Source organism: Hemiscyllium ocellatum, chromosome 5 (assembly GCF_020745735.1).
Source record: "Hemiscyllium ocellatum isolate sHemOce1 chromosome 5, sHemOce1.pat.X.cur, whole genome shotgun sequence".
NCBI lineage: Eukaryota > Metazoa > Chordata > Chondrichthyes > Orectolobiformes > Hemiscylliidae > Hemiscyllium > Hemiscyllium ocellatum.
Window position 1 is genome coordinate 44,606,925 of NC_083405.1, and position 25,558 is coordinate 44,632,482.

The window sequence follows — 25,558 nt, forward strand, 5'->3', positions numbered from 1 at the left end:
CTTGTTTAGTATCTCCCCCATCCCCTGCGGCTCCATACATACGCTGCCTTGCTGACCTTTAGGGGCCATATTCTCTCCCTAGTTACCCTTCTGTCCTTAATGTATTTATAAAAACCCTTTGGATTCTCCTTAACCCTATTTGCCAAAGCTAGTTCATGTTTCCTTTTCACACTCCTGATTTCCCTCTTAAGTATGCTCCTACTGCTTTTATACTTTTCTAAGAATTCACTCAATCTATCCTGCCTGTACCTAATGTGCTTTCTTCTTTTTCTTCACCAAAACCTCAATTTCTCTAATCATCCAGCATTCCGTACACCTACCAGCCTTTCCTTTCACCCTAACATGAAAATACAGTCTATGGACTCTCATTATCTCATTTTTGAAATCTTCTCATTTTCCAGCCATCCCTTTACCTGCGAATGTCTGCCCCCCAATCAGCTTTTGAAAGGTCTTGCCTAATACTGCCAAAATTGGCCTCCTCCAATTTAGAATTTCAACTTTTAGATCCAGTCTAAAAGTAACAGAATTATGGTTGCTGGCCCCAAAGTGGTCCCCCACTGATACCTCAGTCACCTGCCGTGCCTTATTTCCCAAGAGTAGGTCAGGTTTTGCACCTTCTCTCATAGGTACATCCACACACTGAGTCAGAAAATTGCTTCATGATATTTTAAAAATGAAAACATGTAATGAATATTCAAATCCCTTTTGCTTACATAAAACAGTGTCCTCTGTATTCATATATGCAGCTTCTAGCACAGTCAAATTTGTTACACTTAAACCCAACTGATGATCTGGATTAGTTTCCATTGTATCGCTTCATCCAGTTCAAATTATTTAATAAATCATTTCTATTAGCAGGGTGACATCTCATGTCGTACATTTTGCCTGCTTATTTACCAATAACTCATTCAAAGATGCCAGTGAAGTTGACAATATGTCACTTTATTATGGCTATCTAGATCTAGTTTCAATGAAACTCTATACACCCAAATAGATAGCATTGTCATGGAATCCCTTTTGGATCCAGCTCTTGCTAACATCTTTGTTGGCTGACTTGAGAAGTGCATCCTTGATGAAATGACCACCAGACTTCTGCCCCTTGCATTCTCCGATATGCAGGTGACATATTTGCAATACTTGAAGCTGCAGCTGTATCAAATAATTTCTTGTCGCAGCTTAAAAAAAACTCCACCCTTCACTCAAATTTACCATTGAAATGAAGCAATTGAACAAGCCCCTTTTCCTCAATGTATCAGCTGTAAGGTCTGCCGACGGATTCTCAATTACAATGCACTGAAATACGTCATGCACTTGTCACTCTGCATGTTGGGATTCCTACTGTTTCACACATTGCAAGATTAATCTTATTAGCAACACTCTGATCAGGTTCTAACTGTCTGCTCTGCATGTATGTTTGTCACTGAGATGGAGTAAATCAAACTGCTATGTAACAGTGATAAACTGATTAAACTATCTCTCGCCTGATGTCCTGAAATCTCAATAAAAGGCTGAATTAATTTTAACCCAAGCAGTACCTGGTCCACCTTTAGGTTTCTCTGGAAGCAGAAGGAGTCTCAAACATTTGAACGCCAGGTGAAACTATCTGTATCACACTGCGATTATGCAGCAAGCAGAAGAGCAGCTTTCTGTACTAACAGGATGCTGCTGTCATGCCAAAGAGATGTTTTGTCAACCACACAGATAAGAAATGTGATACAAGAGTTTCAGAGCTGGTGTAAAGTCAGGTATGTACACAATATGATGCAATGATTTGCACACTGTATCAAATAACACAGTATTAAGTTGGTAACGATCAGGCTCACCAGCCTGTTTTTACAAGGCTCAGAAAAGTATGACAACATTAAATGTGATTTTCTTATTTGAAATCCAGATTAAATAATTTTATTAAATAATCCAGAGGGTTCTAAGAATTATACAGGAAACCAATTTAAAAGCATCAGTCCAACTCACAGTATAATTTATTTGCATATACTAAAAGCAATATGCGTAAATTATTACATATGTTTTATGTAGGCAAACAGGAATTTGTGCAAACGCAACACATTTCTCATGAGAAAAAACATATAGTAGATACTGCCAATGTTTGCTGCATTGCCATAGCAACTTCCTGACCAATCAGAATCTATCAGCCTGGTCTGAGAATGAAAACTGACAGTTAACTGTTCTTGCTCCATTTCCTTGACAGTGATGGTCCACTAACCAGGACCGTCTTCTCATACTGTACAAAACAGTGTTCTTTATCTCAAGTCTGTTTCTTGAATTATCATTCCGATGATAAGATGAAAAGCTTTGACTTCTTGACTCCATTTAGTAGAGTAGAGTAGTTTTATATATCATTTCTACCATATGCAACTGATACAGTAAAAACAAGACATTGTTTCTCCAGGACCAAGTTTCTACCTGAACAGCATAAACTATACAATCATACACAGCATAAAGTGCAAACCACGTAGGTTACAGTGTTCAGAAGAATGATGAATGATAGCTATTTTACTAGCAGCAATCCAAAAGAATTTCAAATGGAAAGCATTTGATCATACTGTGTTTAGGAGCCTGATGGCTTTGGGGAAGAAACTGTTGTACAGTCTGGCCGTAAGAACCTGCATGCTCTGGTATCTTCTGCCAGATAGCAGGAGGGAGAAGAGTGAGGAGTATGTGGGGGTCTTCCACAATGCTCTTAGCCTTTCAGATGCAGCGTGTGGAGTAAAGGTCTGTAATGGGGGGAAGAGAGACCCCGATGATCTTCTCAGCTGTCCTCTCTATCTGTTGTAGGGTCTTACAATCCAAGATGGTACAATTCCCGAACCAGGCAGTGATGCAGCAGCTCAGGGTACTCTCAATGAACCCTCTGGAGAATGTGGTGAGGATGGCGTGGGTGGGAGGTGGGCTTTCCTCAGCCTGCATAGAAAGTTGAGACGCTGCTGGCTTTCTTGGCTATGGAGTCGGAGTTGAGGGTCCAGGTGAGATTCTCCACCAGGCGGACGCCAAGAAATTTGGTGCTCTTCACAATCTCCACAGGGGAGCCATTGATGTCCAACAGAGAGTGGTCGCTTTGCGCCTTCCTGAAGTCCACAACCACCTCTTTTGTCCATGTTCAAAGTCAGGTTGTTGGCTCTGCACTAGTCCGTTAGCTTCTCCATTTCCTCTCTATAAGCTGACTCGTTGTTCCTGCTGATAAGACACACTACAGTCATGCCTTCAGCAAATTTGATAATGTATTTCAATCTTGTACATCGCAGCACAGTTGTGTGTCAGCAGGGTGAACAGCAGTGGACTGAGCACACAGCCCTGGGGGCCCCCCACCGTGCTCAATGTGATGGTATTAGAGATGCTGTGTCCCGATCTGAACTGACTGAGGTCTCCCAGTCAGGAAGTCCAGGATCAAGTTACACAGGGAGGTATTTAGGCACAGCAGACTCAGCTTTCCAATCAGGTGCTGAGGAATGTTAGTGTTAAATGCAGAACTGAAGAATATGAACTGTAATCCGACGTAACTGTCCTTCTTCTCCAGTGAGTGAGGACCAGATGGAGGGTGGTGGGAATGGCATCATCTTTTGAGCAGTTGGGTCAATACGTGAACTGCATAGTGTCCACTGGGGGGAGCAGGGTCTTAGCAATGCCAATAACATAAGGAACTTGAATAATCAGGTGGGAAAAAGATGGAACACAGAAATCTCGTCGTTATACATATGTAAGTCTTTTTTTTAAAGATCCCAGAGCTATTGCAAAATTTTAAATTATCTGTAAATGTAACCAGTGCCACTGTTGATTATTAAATACACAGAAGGTAGCCTGACATCAAATCCTGCACATCACAGTCATGATCAGACAACGTTGGGAAAAAAAGTCCTTTATTAAATTAACATTTGCTGACATTCTTTTTGCCAATCTTATCATTCAATCCACAAATTGTTGCATTGTATGAAAATATTTTCACCCAGCTAACCTATATCATTAAGTTCTGACATTCAAGTAAATTAGGCACTTCATTTAGGCAATCCTTCACATTTCATTTTAGGGACCATTATTAATTAATTTATATTAATGAAAAGAATAGATCAGTAAGGAATTACCATGCTCAAGGAGTGAGACATATGAATCTACTGTAATAAAATGCACTCCAGAAATCATATTCTACTGGTATTATATAAGCCAGACTCAAAAAGTGACCAGTATCATATGATTGTGAAAGTGTGCATATCTCTTGGTGGTTTAGCGACATGTTAATACTTTCAATTAAATTCTCAAACAAATTCAGCAGGCTAGTTTATAATCAATAAGCATTTGGACCATGAAATAACCACACAGAGGCTAATGTCCCATCACCACCAAGTCCCCCTTTATTTGCATGTGCATAGTACATTGGCTGTGGCCTGCCAGTTCAGAGTCAGTGCTTAAAGTGAAGAGATTCTGAATCTCCTGTCTATTTTTTCAGACACACATGTGTTTTTTTTAAACCCCCACACTACCATCTAACTGTGTTAGTAATCTCCCGTCTATATCTGTCAGCCAGTGCTCCCTGATTGGCCCAGGTTGACAACTCCAATCAAAGATCTCATAGTCAATAAGATCCATCTGGCTCCAATCACTGTAGACTCTTACTAATGTCATTGATCCCAAAAGCCCTGTAAATTAATTCATTGCAGTCGAGTATATTTACAAACATTTCCCTCTGGGCTAGTGAACTAAAATAACAGCAAATGCTCCAATGCCTCGGGCCTGGCTTTTAGACTCTTGGAGCGGAAGCACATTGGCCTGAATGTTGGTTTCCAAACTTCTTCAAGTCTCTGAGCTATTTTCCCAGAGATGGGTTTGGAATTTGAAACAGTGTGCCATGCTACCCACCCGCACGTAGTAGATTAGCCAATCAAACTTGTTAAGTGTTGTTTTAAAATTATCTAAAGGAAGCTAGCTGAAGATTTCCATTAGATACCCAGGTTGTCACAGAAGTGACAGACCCCCATGTAGGGTAAGGGCGAGGTGAGTGTTAGGGCAGCACACCAGGTTAGCATACAGGCTGTGCAGCCCTGGAGGGTGTAGCAGCTGCAGGTCACATAGAAGATGAGGTTTCCTCGCATCCCATAATTATCACCCGGATGCAAAAGCATAGTTTTGCTTATTTTTTAAAATTCTGAGAGAGGGCACCTCCCCCTACATTCTACTGCACATTCTTGAGTTGACTCTCCAGCTTTAATTCTATGGCTAGTTCACCCTCTGGCTGCTAATTGACCACTCCAGAATGACAGCGTGTGTGGTTATAGCACACATTTGAGTCTGACACAGGGATTCTGAATCTTACAAGGAAGTTCTATCACTAACCATGGTTCAGCAAATAGTTGTTGAAGGTGTGTGTACTCTAGGCTGCAGCTGGAACAGGCAAACATTTTGTTGTGGTAAGAAGGTTAATAATATGACATTAACTTTCAAATCTCATATCACTACTAGCATCTCAGCTATAATGCTGACCAATATCCATAAAACTACAGTTCAGCAAAGTCTCAACACTTTCACTAAAAGCAATGGTCTAGTGGGTCACTAGACAATTAATCCAGAGACCCAGGTAATGCTCTGAGAATTTGGGTCCAGACTCTGTTTGTTTTGGGATAATGGGAAAGTCAATCTCGTAGCCAAAGCCAATCCAATTATTCAAAAGGGTTTTGTGGGTTTCACTACTGCATCATTACTCTTCATTACCTTACAAATGATCCATGGTGAAATTTGAATTGAGTTTGAAAAGAACCTGGAATTGAAGATGACCTGAAACTGTTGTCAATTATCAGGAAAAATCCATCTGGTTTATTAAAGTCTTTCGGTGAAGGAAGTATGTCATCCTTACCTGGTCTGGCTTACATGTGATTCCAAACCCACAGCAATGTGGTTGACTTTGGGCAATTCGGGATTGGCAATAAATAATGGCCCAGCCAGTGATGCCTACTTCCCATGAATTAATAAGGAGAGAAAAAAGAGCAAGGAAAATAGTGTGCACCTGACTAAATACAATTACGCTGTTAATTACAGAGAATATACTGCAAAAAAAATATCATTCAGGCCAACCTGGTCCAATCCAATATTCACACTCCAGATTAATCTCTTTCCATTGTATTTTATCAAAACCTTTTATACAATTATTCTGCTAATTCACAAAACATGCATATGTCAATATATATTTTAATAACTATCGTTTGTGTCAAACTACACTTCAGAGAAACATGATTTGACGTCAACTTATTAGTTCAAGATTACATAGAATCATATCTTCTAAATTCAAGGTTCATTGTTTGACATTCCTCTTATTAGACACAAGTTTAAATTTCATATATATATATATATATGATAAACATGGATTTAGTGATGTGGCTGGAACACAGGAATTATTTGGTATCGATTATTCTGTGATTTGAAAGCAATTTGAAAGTTCATCGCACATTTAAATAGAGGATTTTTGTTTCCACTGAAGTCACGTCATCTTGCTTCCATCAGTGTAGAATTGCATTTGAAGAGGTTCATATGGCACAATGATAGTGGTTGTCTCTGGGTCACACAACCTAGGCAAAAGTCCCATCTGTTCCAGAGGTACCACAGCATATCTGAACAAGTTGATTCAGAAAACAAATGTAGAATTGTATTTGACAGAATCACAGATGTGCTCCTGCTATTAGTTTAAAATATAGAAAATGAGGACACCGTGCTGATCCCAATTATCCAAACTATTGGAGCTGGCGATGCTTTCACTTTTAATTTTCCCACTTCGCCACATTTTACATTTGATTGTAGTTGCCTGTGTTTTGCCATTTTCCTGATAAAAGTAGACAAACATCATTCAGAGACATGATTGTCGTATTTACGTATTTGGCATTGTAACAGTTAACTGGATCAGAAATTAACAGTCTTAAATGAATTAATTCATCTTAGAAAATTGAGAATTTGAGTTCAGTTCTAAAAATTCTGGCAATGGAAAATGGAATCCATAAAAATTGCCTCAAAGTTTAACATTCCAAATACTTCACTAATGCTCTTTCGGGAAGAAAACCTGTTTTAGCTGGTCTGACCTACATATGTAGCTCCTGTCACATGACAAATATTTAACTTCCCTAGAATAACAAGCCAGTCAACTGCCCTACCAGCACCTTCTCAGAAAAGCAGGAAATGGACAATAAATGCTGTATGTTTCACTGATGCTTACATTCCAACAACGTAAAAAATCTTTCACATGTTACAATGTTGATAATCCACAATAAGAGATTAGTTACCAAACACAAACTGTTAATGATCAGTAAATTTTGGTACATGACATTTATCCTTCAAGTATACCTTAATCAATATATAATGTATTATGGGCTAAGTGAACCAGCATTGATTCACACAGTCCATTAGCTTCACCTGCATTGACACTAATCCATCAAACCTGAAACCACATTTCAAGTACTTAAATGGTTGCTGCAGTCAACAGTACAAGTGAAAACATGGCCTTGCTCCCAGCTTCTGTTTGTTTTGGGATAATGGGAAAGTCAACCTCGTAGCCAAAGCCAATCCAATTATTCGAAAGGGTTTTCTGAGTTTCACTACTGCATCAATACTCTTCATTATCTTATAAATGATTCTTGCAAACAATTGCACAAATTTGAAGATATATGTGAATTAAAGTTTCAAACTATGTGGGGAGCGCATGAGATTTTTAACTTCATTGTGCATTCAGCATTGATTGGAATGCATCACAAAAATCCTTGAAATATCTCCAAGCGCTACCTTTCCAGTTTATAATTTTTTAAATATAATGGCAGTATGCCTTTGTCATCGAGTGTATTAAGGATAATGTTGGCATTAGGAAAACAAGTTACACATGAATTTAAAACATTCCATAAAAGCTCCCAAAACTTTCTGCAACACTTTCAACAAGTGCAAATTACATGGAAATGACCTTACTTTGAACCTCAAGCTGTTTTAGTGAACACCTTGAGGACCAGTCAGCAAATGCCTGGCATTGAGCAATCAAGGTCGCTTGTTCCTGGTCACCCATGCATTGGGTCACCGTTTGAAAATGTTTGGAACAGTTTTGATTTCTTTGTAAATCAAAGTACTACAAATGCTGGCGATTTGAAGGGCAAACATAAACTTCTGGAGTAAGTTATCAGGTCTGACAACATTTACAGAAAGAGAAACAATCTGTAGACTCTGTGCTAATGGCATCACTTCCTTCCAGCTGTATCTCAGTGTCTATGTATCCCATCTACTTTGGGGAATGATCATGTGACTGTTGTGAAAGCAGCTAGTGCTGCTACTGTTGTTATTGGCAGTTTTATTGTGTTTCCAATTGGTCCTCATTAGATGTGAAAGGTGGAGCTACAGAGCTGTTGCAATGCCACGGTGAAGACTGGTACTGTAGAAGTGTAACTGAAGAGAAATGAAATACTAGTGAGGTAAGATGCATTCCAACCTGTTGATTATCACATGACAAGAAGTGGGAGAAGAAGTGCTTTGAACAGCAGCTTCTCAGTTGGCCATGGATCATGTTCCACTGATTAGATTAGATTAGATTATTTACAGTGTGGAAACAGGCCCTTCGGCCCAACAAGTCCACACCGACCCACCGAAGCGCAACCCACCCATACCCCTACATTTACCCCTTACCTAACACTACGGGCAATTTAGCATGGCCAATTCACCTGACCCGCACATCTTTGGACTGTGGGAGGAAACCGGAGCACCCGGAGGAAACCCACGCAGACACGGGGAGAACGTGCAAACTCCACACAGTCAGTCGCCTGAGTCGGGAATTGAACCCGGGTCTCAGGCGCTGTGAGGCAGCAGTGCTAACCACTGTGCCACCGTGCCGCCCAAAGATTTGCCAGCTGATAGGATTCAATGAAGAAGCTCTTCTCACTGTGCACTTGCCTTGATAATCCTGGCTGCAGTGATTGTAATGATGTCAGCCAGGTGGACATCATAGAATATGAGTTCTCTGATTGGGGCTAACCAGGTTCAATCAGGGAGCCCTGTCTGACAGGTATAAACAGGAATGTCAGAGGTTCTGCTCTCTCTGAGAGCTGGCTCTGAGGAAGCAGGACCAGCGTCAAGTATTGTGCAAATGTAAGTAAAGGGTAATTTGGACCAGCCTCTGAGATGTTATTTCAGTGGTGAGGTGTTAACGGTTTATAAGGTAGGTGCTCTTGTTGTTAAATCCAGAACTAAGGCTTAAAAACAATTCATAATTCATTTTTACATAACTCACAAATTACATACCAATTGCATCCAAGAGGGAATAAAAACAAAGAATGACAGATTTTTAGAATGACATCCATTTTTAGAATGGATGGCCTTGAAGTATGTAGGGAGGAGGTTTTGGGAATACTGGAAAGGATGAAAATAGATAAGTCTCCTGGGCCTGATGGCATTTACCCTAGGATCCTCTGGGAAGCTAGGGAGGAGATAGCAGAGCCATTGGCCTTGATTTTTATGTCGTCATTGTCAACGGGAATAGTACCAGAAGACTGGAGGATAGCGAATGTGGTTCCCTTGTTCAAGAAGGGGAGTAGGGACAGCCCGAGTAACTATAGGCCAGTGAGTCTCACTTCTGTTGTGGGCAAAGTCTTAGAGAGAATTGTAAGGGATAAGATTTATGAACATCTGAATAGGAATAATGTGATCAAGGATAGTCAGCATGGTTTTGTGAAGGGCAGGTCGTGCCTCACAAACCTTATTGAGTTCTTTGAGAAGGTGACTAAGGAGGTGGATGAGGGTAAAGCAGTAGATGTGGTGTATATGGATTTTAGCAAGGCGTTCGATAAGGTACCCCATGGTAGGCTAATGCAAAAACTACGGAGGTATGGCATTAAGGGTGCATTAGAGGTTTGGATTAGGAATTGGCTGGCTGGAAGGAGACAGAGGGTAGTAGTTGATGGACTAGGTTCATCTTGGAGTGCACTTACTAGCGGTGTACCACAGGGATCTGTTTTGGGACCGTTGCTGTTTGTCATCTTTATAAATGATCTAGAGGAGGGGCTTGAAAGCTGGGTGAGCAAGTTTGCGGATGACACAAAGGTTGGTGGAGTTGTGGATAGTGAAGAAGGATGTGGCAGGTTACAGCGGGATATAGATAAGTTGCAGAGCTGGGCAGAAAGGTGGCAGATGGAATTCAATGTAGCTAAGTGTGAAGTCATTCACTTTGGTAGGAGTAACAAGAAGATGGATTACTGGGCTAATGGTAGGCTACTTGGTAATGTGGATGAGCAGAGGGATCTTGGTGTCCATGTACACAGATCTCTGAAAGTTGCCACCCAGGTAAATAGTGCTGTGAGGAAGGCATATGGTGTACTGGGCTTTATTGGTAGAGGAATTGAGTTCCGGAGTCCTGAGGTCATGTTGCAGTTGTATAAGACTCTGGTGCGGCCTCATCTGGAGTATTGTGTGCAGTTTTGGTCGCCATACTATAGGAAGGATGTGGAGGCGTTGGAACGAGTGCAGAGGAGGTTTACCAGGATGTTGCCTGGCATGGTAGGAAGATCGTATGAGGAAAGGCTGAGGCACTTGGGGCTGTTCTCATTGGAGAAAAGAAGGTTTAGGGGAGATTTGATAGAGGTGTACAAGATGATTAGGGGTTTAGATAGGGTAGACACTGAGAACCTTTTACCGCTAATGGAGTCAGCTGCTACTAGGGGACACAGCTTTAAATTAAGGGGTGGTAGGTATAGGACAGATGTTAGGGGTAGATTCTTTACGCAGCGGGTTGTGAGTTCATGGAATGGCCTGCCAGTAGCAGTGGTGAACTCTCCCTCTTTATGGTCATTTAAGCAGGCATTGGATAGGCATATGGAAGTTATTGGGCTAGTGTAGGTTAGGTAGGATTTGGTCGGCGCAACATCGAGGGCCGAAGGGCCTGTACTGCGCTGTATTTTTCTATGTTCTATGTTCTATGTTCTATGTTCTATGATTGAGATCCAAATGAAAAACAGAAAGTGCAGGAGAACCCAGGTCTAGTAGCATCTATACAGAGAATATCAGAGTAAACATTGAGTCCAATATGAATCTTCATCAGAAGAGAAGAGAGCTGGAAAATGAAGAATTTTACTCTGTTGGTAAATGGGAGGAGGAGCAAGTGGAAGAGATGATGATGGTATTCAGAACAAAAGGCAAAGAGAGTGTTAAAAGTCACACATTGGAGATATAGATGAAGAAAAAAGTGCAAATGATATTTGTGAATAGAGGAAAATCATTCAGCTCTGTTGAGAGTAAACAAACTTTGGTGAGGGGTAAGGGGAGAACTGAAGGCTGGGAAGAGGATGTTTTCAAAATAGAGGACATGTTCTGCAGTTGTTGATCTCAATGTTGAGTCCTGAGCTGAAGCAGTGAAGCCACAATTGTTTACAATATATAAATGATTTTGATGATGAAAGTCAAGGTGGTATTGCCAAGTTTGCGGATAACAAAACTAAATTGAAAAGTAAGTGAAGATGACATAAACAATCTACAGAGATGTGGACAGGATAAGCAAGAGGGCAAAAAACATGGCAAATGGGATACAATGTGGGAAAATGGAAGGTTATACACTTTGGCAAGAAGAACAGAAGGGCTGAAACTTGTTTAAATCAAGGAAGACTGCAGAACGCTGCAGCACAGGAGAATTTGGGAAGCCTTGTTCATGAACCACAAGTGAAAACAAAAAGAAAACCCTGTTAAAACTAGAGAAGGGACAAGTCAGTTCACACCTAAATACCGTGAACAGATTTGGTCCACCTAAAAAAGGAAAGATATACTGGCATTGGGTGCAATCCAATGAAGGTTCACTGGGCTTATAAGGAGAGGATGAGTTGGTTGAGCCTGTACTCATTGGAGAGATGCAAAGAGATTGTTTCCCCTTGAGAGAGAATATAGGACCAGCGGGTATTATCTCAGACTAAGCCAGAGCCCATTTAAGACAGAGATAAGGAGGTTTCTTTTTCTCTCAGAGGGTAATAAACCTATCTAACTCTCACCACTTGAGGTTGCATCATTAAGTATATTGAAGGCTGAGTGAGTCAGATCTTTACTCAAGGAATCAAGGGTTATTAGGAAAAGGCAGAAAAATGAAGCTGAGGATTATCAGATCAGCCATGATCTCATTGAATGTCAGATTAGGCTCAATGGGCCAAATGGCCTATATTCTTTGGCTCATCATCTTGCTTTCTCCACAATATTACACTGGTATTAAGTGCCAAGTGGCTATCAATGGCCTTTCCCAGGATCAAGGACCCACCGAGAGTTGTGGCTCAATCAGAGGCTGCCAACTCTTTTGAATGAGTGCAATATTGGGAATGCCATGTCTGCTCCTGGAACTACACTAACCAAGGATTGCCACAGGTAAGTCTTGTGGAAGGAGAGGTTTTGCAGGGAGATGGTTGATGGATGAGGAGAGTTACAGGGATTCAGTAGCAAGGCCAGGCCATCCATTTCAACTCCTTCCTTCTGATGTCACATCCCTTGAGCATGCACTGAGTGCATTCAAATGATAAGCCCCTCCAACCAGGCAATGTGACACACCATCCTGGATTTTACAGGGCTCTTCAGTACTTGAGTCCCATGTTGGCTGATGTCAGGATGCTGTTTGTGCCATAATTTCATTGATCAAATGTCACACGCATTCTGCCATCATTCATTGTTTGCTTTAGAGTCTCAATACTAGTAGGGCAGGAAATCTGACCAAAAGCCTTCTGTACCTGACAGAATTCTAGCAAAGGAATAGGAACTGGTTATTTAATTCAGACATAGCACCATACCACAAGTTAAATGCCCCTCCTGTCTTCAGGTACATCAAAAGAAATGCCATAAAATTCTATCATTTGTTTCCAAATCTCTCACTTAGAATAGAATCACAGAATCCCTACAGTGCAGTATATTGACCGTTTGGTCTATCAAGTCTGCATTAGCCCTCTGTAGAGCATCCTAGCTCCTCCACCCTATCTCTGTATCCCCGCATTTCCCAGGGCTAGCCAACATAGCCTGCCCAATCTTGGACACTATGGGCACTTTATCACAGCCAATTCATCTAATCTGCACACCCTTGGACTGTAGGATTAAACCAGAGCACACCCACACAAACACTGGGAGAATGCGCAAAATCCATACAGTCACCCAAGGCTGGAATTGAACCAGGGTCCCAGTTTACCACTGCTAACCACTGAGCCACCAAAGATTTTTATCCTGCATGAATTGAAGCCCTGCAGTAAAAAGCTGCAAAGTTCTCAACAACAGAACACAAAGTACCAAAGTAGAGGCCTGAAATGTAAACAGAGTGTGTTATCAGTACACACAAAGCACAGCAAACAAACACAGAAGGAATTTCAGAAAATGATATCACAACACATGCAGAGGAAAAAGACAACATAAATTGAAAATAGAAGGCAGAACCTTTGCAAGCAAGTGTGAAAGACAGAGGAAACAAAGGACAGAAAATTGACAATAATATAACTGTTCAGCTACAAAAAATATCTGGTTAGAAATATTGTTTTGATTTAAAAATAAGTACAATTAATTAGGTAGGATACACAAAGATATTAAAAATATTTAAAGATAAGCATTTATGGAGAAAAAGGAGTTAACCATTAAGCATTCCATCTCAGCTAGAAGGAAAAGCTGGAAAAGTCTGTTTTAAATCTGGATAATCCTAAAAAGGGACATGGAAACAACATACATAATAATTAAATTAATAGACTAGTTCTCACCACAGACAAAATACAAAGGCTTAAACAATAATTTAATCTCAAAGGTGTGCCTTGAAAAAGAATGGTACCATCATACCTAAGTGCGAAGAAGGAATGTTATCTAAAGGAGAAGTACTGCAATCAGTACCGGTGCTCCGGTTTCCTCCCACAAGCTTTTGCCCAAAACGTCGATTTCGCTGCTCGATGGATGCTGCCTGAACTGCTGTGCTCTTCCAGCACCACTGATCCAGAATCTGGTTTCCAGCATCTGCAGTCATTGTTTTTACTTCGTTGATTTTAACCCTACTGCTAATCCTCTTGCAAGGATGCCTGCCTTGTAGAAGTTTTCCTCCTCTCTCTACAAGAATCTCAGGGAGTCTCTCTCCCACTGCAACTCCCAGGTCATTTCCTCGGCCCTGAAGCTCTTCAACCATGTCGTGACCGATCTACCTAGCTCCTTTTCCACCTATCCACTCCACCCTGTCCTCCCTGACCTATCACCTTCATCTCCTCCCCCACTCACCCATTGTACTCTATGCTACTCTCTCCCCACCCCCACGCTCCTCTAGCTTATCTCTCCATGCTTCCGGCTCACTGCCTTTATTCCTGATGAAGCGCTTTTGCCCGAAACGTTGATTTCGCTGCTCGTTGGATGCTGCCTGAACTGCTGTGCTCTTCCAGCACCACTAATCCAGAATCTGGTTTCCAGCATCTGCAGTCATTGTTTTTACCAGGTTAGGTGAACTGGCCATGCTAATAGTGTTCAGGGATGCATGGATTAGGTGGATTACTCCGGGGTAAATGTAGGGGAATGGGTCTGGTTGGGTTTCCTCTTCTGAGGGTCGGCGTGGCCTTGTTGGACCAAATGGCCTGTTTCCACACTGCAGAGATTCTGTGATAAAAGTATCCCACTGATAAGGTTTACAAAGATTTTTATCACATGAATGCCATTAGATACCAGAATCAAACCACACACATAATAAAAACAAATTGGTAAGCTAAACACAGAAAAGACACAGCCTTTTAGGGATAAACCTTTAACTTATACTTTTAAGAGAAATGAATAAGGGACAGTTAAAAGAAATCTTCATAATACCACAGCATAAAATATCACAAACCAATTGACTAGACAAAGGCATAGAACTTCATAAAGGATGATTTGTCAAATAATTAAGGAATTCCTGATTGAGTCTACAAGATTCTGAAGGAGGAGGGTGAGCAGCCAGATGTCATGGTGCACATTGGCACCAATGACATAGCCAGGAAAAGGGATGAGGATCTAAAAGGTGATCACAGGGAGTTAGTTTGGAAACTAAAAAACAGGACAAGCAGAGTATTAATCTCATGATTACTAGCGGTGCCACATGCTAGTAAGGCAAGGAACAGGGAGCGAGTGCAGCTAAACACGTGGCTACAGGGCTGGTACAAGAGGAAGGGCTTCAGATACAGAGATCATTGGGGTACCTTCTGGAGAAGGTGGGACCTGTACACAAAGGTAATGTCGTGGGCAGGCGATTTGCTAGAGCACTTCGAGAGGGTTTAAATTAGATTAGCAGGGGGATGGGAACCAGAGCTACAGATCAGAGGCGAGGGTAATTGCTGAACAGGCAGTAATAGAATGCAGAGAGTCTGTCAGGAAGGATACACAGTTGTTAGGGCAAAAGGTTGGATTAAAGTGTGTCTGTTTCAATGCAAGGTATGTTAGGAATAAGAGTGATGAACTTAGAGCATGGATCATTATTTGAAACTATGATGTTGTGGCCGTGATGGATACATGGATTTCATAGGGCAGGAATGGTTGCTGGATGTTCCAGGGTTTAGATCTTTTGAAAAGAACAGGGAGGGTTTTTTTTTCATTTTTTTTCTTTTAAACCCCCACACTACCGCCTAACTGCGGTAGTGCTTATTTTTCCCCAGCACCCATGGTGTGTGTGTGCAGGTGTGAGACACAGTGAGAGACATAAGGTGCATGAATCTTTATTCAATTTCCACCACCAGGAAGAAAGGAAACACCCAAGTGGTCCAGTGACAAGCAGTGCCCCTCACAAAGGGCAATGCTGTGTGATCCAACAGTGAAGGGGAGGGCAGGGACTAAATCAAAATAGAGTTGGAGGGGGAAATGACACACTCCACTCCCTGCGGCGCCCACCTCTCCCTGAACAACTCCAGAGTGTTGGTGGACACCGCGTGCTCCTTCTCCAAGGACACCTGGGAAACAGGGAGGGGGTTAAATGAGGAGGAGGAGTAGCATTGTTAATTAGAGAGTGCATCACAGCTGCAGAAAAGAAGGTTGTTCAGGAGGGTTTGTCTACTGAGGCAATTTGGGTGGAAGTCAGTAACAGGAAAGGTGCAGTCACTTTATTGGGTGTTTTCTTTAGGCAGCAGAGAGATGGAAGAACAGATTAGACGGCAGATCTTGGAAAGGTGCAAATGTAACAAAGTTGCTGTTATGGATGACTTCAACTTTACCAATATCAATTGGAACTTCCTTAGTACAGATGGTCTGGATGGAGCCAATTTTGTCAGGTGTGTCCAGGAGGGATTCCTGACTCAATATGTAGATAGGCTGACGAGGGGAGGAGGCCATATTAGATTTGGTGCTTGGTAACAAGCCAGGACATGAGTCACATGCCAAGAATCCTGACTTTAACCCTGTAATCAGCATTCAAGTTTGACCGTCCAAAATGAATCACTTTGTATTTATCCAGATTGAACTCCATCTGTCACTTCTCAGCCCTTCTCTGCATCCTGTCAATATCTTGTTGTAGCCTGCAATAGCCCTTGACATTATTTACAACACCACTGACCTTTATGTCTTTGACAAACTTACTAACCCACCCTTCCACTTCTTCATCCAAGTCATTTATAAAAACCACAAAGAACAGAGGCCCAAGAACAGACCCCTGCGGGAACCACTGGTCACCCGCCTCCAAGCGGAATACTTTCCATTCTCTACCCCTCTCTGTCTTCTTTCAGCCAGCGAATCCTGTAACCAGACAGCCAAACTTCCCTGTATCCCATACCTCCTGATTTTCTGAATGAGCCTACCATGGGGGAGAGCATTTTGGTGACAGTGACCGCAACTGCCTCGCCTTTACCATAGCCATGGGGAGGGATAGGAGCAGACAGCATGGGAAGGTATTTAATTGGGGGAGGGGAAATTATATTGCTATTAGAGAGGAGCTGTGCAATATAAATTAGGAATAATTGTTCTACGGGAAAGGCACAACAGAAATGTGGATGCTGTTTAAGGAGCACTTGTTGCGAGTGTGGGATAACTTTGTCCCACTGAGACAGGCAAGGTATAGTAAGGGGAAGGGGCATTGCATAACAAGAGCAGAGGAGCTTCTCATCAAGAGGAAGAAGGAGCTTACTTAAGATTGAGGAAGCAAGGATCAGGCACAGCTTTAGAAGATTACAGGGTAGCAAGGAAATAACTCAAAAATGGACTGGGGAGAGCTAGGAGGGGGCATGGAAAAGCCTTTCTCTTATATACTCTTTAAGGGGGAAAGTGTATATTCTGCAAAGAGAAATTTTAGATGTTTAAAATATCTGGGACATAGACAGCAGTGCTGAGGCTTATTTAAATTCAGTAGGCTGTTTGGAGGAAGGGAACATTCTGGAATAGCTTGTTCTACTGTGTAATTGTTATATTAATCCTACAGATCCAAAACCATCTGGGATTAATCGTTTTGAATTCAGGAGACAGAAATTATCAGGGAAATGTTCCTAATCTAAATTAACTCGAAATATATGTTAAATAACACGAATCATTTAACACCAGTATATACTTCAAGTAAAATGTCAGATGAGTGGAGGCCACAGATAAATGTGTATAAGTATGATATCTTGCTATTGTTGAAACAGGGTTTTGAAATAGCACAGAAACAGCCATTAAAAATGGTGGGTAGATTGCGTTGAAGGATCCGTCACAATTGGGATGAGGGATAATTTACCAGTTAGATCTTCAAATGAGGCCATCCCTTTTGAACTGAGGGATGCCAAAAAAGTGGCATTGCCGAGGGTAGATTAAAGGCTAATCACCTTAATATCTATTATTGAGAAAATGCTGAAATATATTAGGAGTTTATATTAGGCACTTAAAAAATCTCCAAGTAATCCATAAGAGTCAACATGGCTTTATGAAATAGAAGTGAGGTTTGGCTGATTTATTGGAGTTCTTTGAAGTAATAAAAATAGACATGGATAATGGGGAACTTATTTGCTCTACTTAGCGTTCCAGAAGATATTTGGCAGGGTGCCATATCAAAGGTCATTCCACAAAATAAGAGCTCATAATGCACAAGGTCGAATATTAGCATGTAAAGGGAACAATGAACAAGTTAGGAAGAAATTGGTCATTTTTGGGTTGACAAGATGAGACAAGCGAAGTGGCATAATGATTGGTGTTGGAGTCCCAATGATTTATAATTTACATCACTAATTTAGATGAAGCGATCAAATATAGTTATTGAATTTGCTGGTAATAGAAAAATAGGTAGGAAAGTAACCTGTGAAGTGAACATAAAGATTCTGCAAAATGATATAGGTAAGTGAAGTGAATGGGCAAAACCTGACAGTGTAGAAGACTGAGGAGGAGGATTTTGTTTCTTTCCGTGGGCCCTGAGTCTTCCCTTCCTAGAGAGGAGTGAAATCACTGTCACTGAATAGCGTTAAGACAGAGGTGGATAGACTTTTGCTAACAAAGATGTTACAACTTATTGTGGAGTTGAGTCCACAATCAAGTCATAATCTTATTGAATGGCAAAACATGTTAGAAGGTTCTATTTTGCTCCTAATTTTACATCTTTATATTATATATACACCCTCAAACTGTCATCAGGAGACAGAAGAACAAATATGTTGGCACAATGCTGAAACAATAGGGCTGTGATTGTAAGGAATTTCAGTGACTCTGATAATAATTGCAATAAATTTAGAGTTAAGAAGGCATAGAGTATGCAGAGAATTTGTAAAATGCATTCAAGGGAATGTTGTCAGCTAGTTTCTAGATAGTGGTCTTGGATTGTTTTCATTGGAGAAAGTGAGGACTGCAGGTGCTGGAGATTAGAGTCAAAAAGGGCAGCATTGGAAAAGCACAGCCGGTAAGGCAGCATCCGAGGAGCAGGAGAGTCACCATTTCAAGCATAAGCTCTTCATCATGAATGTAGGGGGCTCCTGGACCATGAGGTTGGAGGCTGTTGGAGGCACTAAACTATCATCTCCCAGACAGCCCTCCACTCCCTCTGCTCAAACCCCAACCTCACCATCAAACCAGCGGACAAATGGGGGGCACAGTGGTAGTTTGCACACCGACCTCTACATTCCTGAAGCCAGGCGCCAACCAACAGACACCTCCTCCTACTGCGCCCTTGACCACAACCTCACCTCCCATCACCGAATGATCATCTCCCAGACCATTCACAACCTCATCACGCCTGGGGATCTCCCAACAACAGCCTCCAACCTCTTTGTCAGTGAACCCCGCAACGTCCAATTCTACCTCCCACTGAAGATTCACAAAGCTGACTGCCCAGTCGACCCATCATCTCAGCCTGCTCCTGCCCACTGAATTTATCTCCACATACCTTGACATTGTCCTGTCCCCCTTGGTCCAGGATCTCCCCACATACATTCGTGACACCACCCATGTCCTCCACCTTCTCCATGACTTTCGGTTTCTTGGCCCCCATTACCTTCACCATGAACATCCAGTCTCTGTACATACCTATCTGCCAGGACGGCCTCTAAGCCTTCTGTTTCTTCCTCTTCTACTGACCCAACCTGTACCCTTCCACTGACACACTCATTTGATCAGCTGAACTAGTCCTCACCCTCAACAATCTTTTCTTCAAATTCTCCCATTTCCTCTAGACCAAAGGGATAGCCATGGGCACCCGCATGGGCCCCAGCTATGCCTGCCTCTTACTCAGGTACGTAGAACAGTCCATCTTCCGCAGCTACACGGGCACCAATCCCCACCTTTTCATCCGCTACATCAATGACTGTATCATCTTGTTCCCACGCGGAGGTTGAACAGTTTGTCAACTTCATAAACACCTTCCACCCTTATCTCAAGTTCACTTGGACCATCTCGGACACCTCCCTCCCCTCCCTGGACCTTTCCATCTTCACTTCCAGCAACTGATTCAACACAGCCATCTACTTCAAACCCATCGACTCCTTCATCTACCTGAACTACAACTGTTCTCACCCTGCATCCTGTAAAAACACTCTTCCTTACTTCCAATCCCTCCACTGCATCTGCTCCCAGGAGGACCAATTCCACCATAAAACATGCCAGATGGCCCTTCTTCAAAGACCACAATTTCCCCTCCCACGTAGTTGATAATGCCCTCCAGTGTATCTCCTCCACTTTCTGTATCTCTGCCCTTGAACCCCATCCCTCCAATCACAACAAGGACAGAACTCTTGTGGTGCTCCCACCAACCTTTGGAATACAATGTATCATCCTCTGCCATTTCCGCCATCTACAAACAGACCTCACCACTAGAGATATATTTCTTTCCCCATCCCTATCTGTGTTCTGCAGAGACCATTCCCTCCATGACTCCCTTGTTAGATCCACTACCCCCATCAACCCACCCTTCATTCCTGACACATTCCCTTGCCACCGCAAGAGGTGTAAAACCTGCACCCACACCTCCCTCCCTCACCTCTATCCAACCCGCCAAAGGATCCTCCTACATCTGACAGAGATTTTCCTGCATTTCCACACACATCAGCTACTGTGTCCATTGCTCTTGATTTAGTCTTCTCTACATTGGGGAGACAGGACGCCAACTTGCAAAACGTTTCAGAGAACATCACTGGGGCACACATACTCAACATCCCCACCACCCCGTGGCCGACCACTTCAACTCCCCCTCCCACTCTGCCAACGACATGCAAGTGCTGGGCCTCCTCCACTGCCAAAGCCTTACCACCTGATGCCTGGAGGAAGAATGCCTCATCTACCACCTTGGGACCCTCCAACCACATGAGATCAAAGTCGATTTCATCAGCTTCCTCATATCCCCTCATCCCACCTTATCCTAGATCCAACCCTCCAAATCAGCACCACCCTCTTGAACTGTCCTACCTGTCCATCTTCCTTCCCACCTATCCACTCCATCCTCCTCTCTGACCTATCACTGTCACCCCCCACCTGCATCTATCCATCCCCAGCTATCATACTTCCCAGCCCATCTCCCTCCCATTTATGTCTCAACTCCCTTCGGCCTCCCCGACATGCCTGATGAAGAGCTTATGCTCAAAATGTCGACTCTCTTGCTCCTCGGATGCTGCCTGACCAACAACCACAACATTTTTTAAGTCTTGGACTGTTTTCCTGCCAATTTGAAACTGAAGTTCATTGCCTCTTGTATAACTTTCAGAGGATGTTGTTCAGAGAGAGGTGGCACTTCTTTCTTGACAGAATCTTGAATCTTTAGAAATTGCATGTAACTTTTATGTGGTGTCATTAATGGAGCTGTATAGATTATGTCTTCCATTTGAGTCAATTGACTTTCGTTCTCAATCCTCCTGTAGTTTTGTGCTCAAATAGTTAGACATTTTACTGCAATATTTTGATTAGTTTGGACTTTTTATTCCTTCGGCAATTGAACTATTGGTAAAAAGCATCTTGTTCACTTTCTCAATTGCGTTACCTGAAGATTTATTTTTGCTTGGTTTGATATCTGCTGCACTTGTTGGGGGTACCTGTTTGGAATGTGTGGAGATCAGATTTGTGACTTTCCTCTTCCTCATCACCTCCTTTTCTCAAGCATCACCGAGATATGTTATTATTTATTGACAGTATTCTGTTGCAATTTGACTCAAAAAGTTACAGACACGTAAATTGTCCAGTCAGGCACACTGTCCAGTTGTTATATCTTTGTTTGGTTATTTTCCTGAAGTCTGTTTGCACTTGAAATCTCAATTCTTCTCAGTTTTGAAGACATTTCCATCAAACCAATATAGTCACAGCATTCCAACTCAGTGATGTGAAGTAAGTTTCTTGTTTCAATGTAATTAACCTTACGGAATTCTTCTTTATTCAGGTTCCACCGTAAGCTAATGAATATCTTCCACCAGCTATTCCATGGCTGGCTGCATATTGACCAGCTTTTCTGGGATCTTCTGTATTTCAATCAGTTTTAGATTTTGAATGAGGACAAAGTCAATGCCTGACCTTCTGCTCAGGAATGAGAGTCCCTGGTTGTGAAGTACAAGCAGGTTTTCACGAATTTGGTGTCCCAATAGTTTTGAATGTTATTTGGCTTTATTTGTAACTTCAAAGCCCCCCGGATGATATAGGTGAACAATTGATGGCTGTAAATAGTGTTTTATCAGACATGGGCTCATTTTGTAACAATGTGACACTTTATTCAAAGGACATAAATGTCAGCTTGCCAAAATATTTCCACTAAGAAAACCTTGGGTTTGTCTTCTAATGGAGACGTTTCTACCTCATTTACATACTTGTATGGGTAGTTCTTTGTGTTTTTTTGATTTTCTAAGACTGTTGGTTTCTGAAAGCAATTGGTTATAAAACTTGGACAACTGTTTGACATTGTGAGATTTCTTTGCTCCACAACATTGGCAAGGATATTGGTGCCTGCTCTATCCATTTTATTGGCAGATCATGTGTACCTTTTCCTCTCCAAGTTTTGCTTCTCGTTCTTAGCATTGATGTGGGCTGCTTCTGAATGGATTTCTCTAGAGTTAGGTCTCCTTTGGGCTGTAATAAATCTGAGAAAGTTTCATCAGCAACACCTACAACAACTTAGTCTTTTATAAATTGTGATTGAGTCAAAGCCACATCTTTGCATTCGTCTATAAAAATCACAAATGAAATCATTTATTGATAGACGGATGGATGTTGAAGTCTTCTGTTAAATGTTGCTCTTTCAAGAATTACCCTAGTTCTGGAGGTTAAAATATCTAATTGTCAAATGGATTAATTACCTCTTCAAAAATATGTCTGTTGTTTATTTTACTCTTCATGCGTAATAACATCACCTATACTCCCCATTGTGAATAAAAGTGTATTTACTTGTTCAGGTTCTGACTTACTATTCAGTTCAGAGGCTCTTATTTGATGTTTTATGTCCTATATCTCAATAATTGTTTCTCCAGAATGTCCAATTTCATGTTTTCTTTGACCCATCTAAACTTAATTCTTTCTGGCAATATTATTCCTGATGTCATATTTTTCTGACGTGATTAGGTTTTTGTTTTATTTTGCTACAATAGCAGTCAGCTGTACTAGAAGGTTTTTCTGCTCATTGTGCTGGATGGACTGATTGTATGGCTGAATTTTGTGAATAAATTCAATATCATGTCTGACAAGATTACTCTAGACAGTGCATCTGCTGTTGTCTGCATTTTTGCGTGGATTTATACCATTTCATGGGTGAACCTCCTGAAATAGGCAAAATATTTGCATTCATAAAGGTATTCTTGATATTTCTTCTCACCCAATAGTGAAACAAAATTTGTGATTCCTCTTTGACAATTTTCCAACCAGACACATGGTCTGACAATCTCTTGAAAGTCCATTCAATGAAGAAAGGTTCCTTCCCAATTACATCATATCATGAGCCTGACACTGTGGCAAAGAAGGGAAGGGGGCAGAATAGAAAAGTACTCGTGGTAGGGGACTCGATAGTTAGGGGAATTGACAGGAGATTTTGTGGGTCAGGATTGGGATTCCCGGAAGGTATGTTGCCTCCCAGGGTCCGGGATGTCTCCGATCGGGTGTATAAGGTTCTAAAAGAGGAGGGCGAGCAGCCAGAAATCGTTACATATTGGCACTAATGATATAGCCAGAAAAAGGATTGAGGATATAAAAAGTGATTTCAGGGAGTTAGGATGGAAGCTGCAAAGCAGGACGAACAGAGTAGTGTTCTCTAGTTTACTACCGGTGCCACGACGTAGCGAGGCGAGGAACAGGGAGCGGGCACAACTTAACACGTGGCTGTGCAGCTGGTGTAGGAGGGAGGGCTTCAGATATGTAGATAATTGGGGTGCCTTCTGGGGAAGGTGGGACCTGTACAAGAAGGACGGGTTGCATCTGAACTGGAAGGGGACCAATGTCCTGGGTGGAAGGTTTGCTCGAGTAGTTCGAGAGGGTTTAAACTAGTATGGCAGGGGGGTGGGAACCTGAGCTGTATACTGGAGGTGAGAGTTGATGCAGATGAGGCAATAGCAAGAGGTAGACCAGCTGGTGGGAAGGATTTTCCTGGGAAGGAACCAAGGGATCAGTTAAAGTGGGTTTTCTTTAACGCAAGGAGTATCAGGAATAAAAGTGATGAACTTAGAGCATGGATCAGTACCTGGTGCTATCATGTTGTGGCCATAACAGAGAGATGGGTTTCTCAGGGGCAGGAATGGTTGCTGGATGTTCCAGGGTTTAGAGCATTTATAAAGAATAGGGAGGGGGGATAAAGAGGAGGGGGTGTAGCACTACTAATCAGAGAGGGTATCACAGCTACAGAAGCTTCCATTGTCAAGGAAGATCTGCCTACCTAGTCAGTATGGGTGGAAATTAGGAACAGCAAGGGAGCAGTCACCTCATTAGGGGTTGACTACAGGCCCCCCAATAGCAGCAGGGAGATGGAAGAAAGCATAGGTCAGCAGATTTTGGAAAAGTGTGGACATAGTAAGGTTATTGTAATGGGTGACTTTAACTTTCCCAATATTGATTGGAACCTCCTTCGAGCAGAAGATTTGAATGGAACTGTTTTTGTAAAGTGTGTTCAGGAGGGTTTCCTAACTCAGTACGTTGACAGGCCGACGAGGAGAAGGCCATTCTAGACTTGGTGCTCGGAAACGAGCCGGGGCAGGTATCAGACCTTGTGGTGGGAGAGCATTTTGGTGATAGTGACCACAACTGCCTCACATTCTACATAGCTATGGAGAAGGAGAGGATTAGGCAAAATGGGAGGATATTTAATTGGGGAAGAGGAAACTAAAATGCGATTAGACATGAGTTAGGAAGCATGGACTGGGAGCAATTGTTCCATGGTAAAGGCTCTATAGACATGTGGAGACTGTTTAAGGAACAGTTGTTGCGAGTGATGAATAAATATGTCCCTCTGAGACAGGCAAGAAGGGGTAAGGTAAAGGACCCTTCGATGACGAGAGCGGTGGAGCTTCTTGTCAAAAGGAATAAGGTAGCTTACATAGGGTGGAGGAAGCTAGGGTCAATCTTAACTCTAGAGGATTACAGGCAGGTGAGAACGGAGCTCAAAAATGGTCTGAGGAGAGCCAGGAGGGGGCACGAGAAAGGCTTGGCAGAACAGATTAGGGAGAACACAAAGGCATTTTACACTTATATGAAGGATAAGAGAATGGTCAAGGAAAGAGTAGGACCGATCAGGGATAGCACAGGGAATTTGTGTGTGGAGTCTGAGGAGGTAGGGGAGGCCCTAAATTAGTTTTTTGCTTCTGTCTTTACGAAAAAACAAACTTTGTAGTGAATGAAACCTTTGAAGAGCAGGTGTGCATACTGGAATGGATAGAGATAGAGGAAGCTGATGTGCTGAAAATTTTGTCAAACATTAAGATTGACAAGTCACCAGGCCCAGACCAGATTTGTCCCCGGCTGCTTTGGGAAACGAGAAATGCAATTGTTTCGCCACTTGCGAAGATCTTTGCATCCTTGCTTTCCACTGGAGTCATACCTGAGGACTGGAGAGAGACAAATGTAATTCCTCTCTTCAAGAAAGGAAATAGGGAAATCCCCGGCAATTACAGACCAGTAAGTCTTACGTCTGATGTCTGCAAGGTGTTAGAAAGAATTCTAAGGGATAGAATTTATGACCATCTGGAAGAGCATGGCTTGATTAAATGCAGTC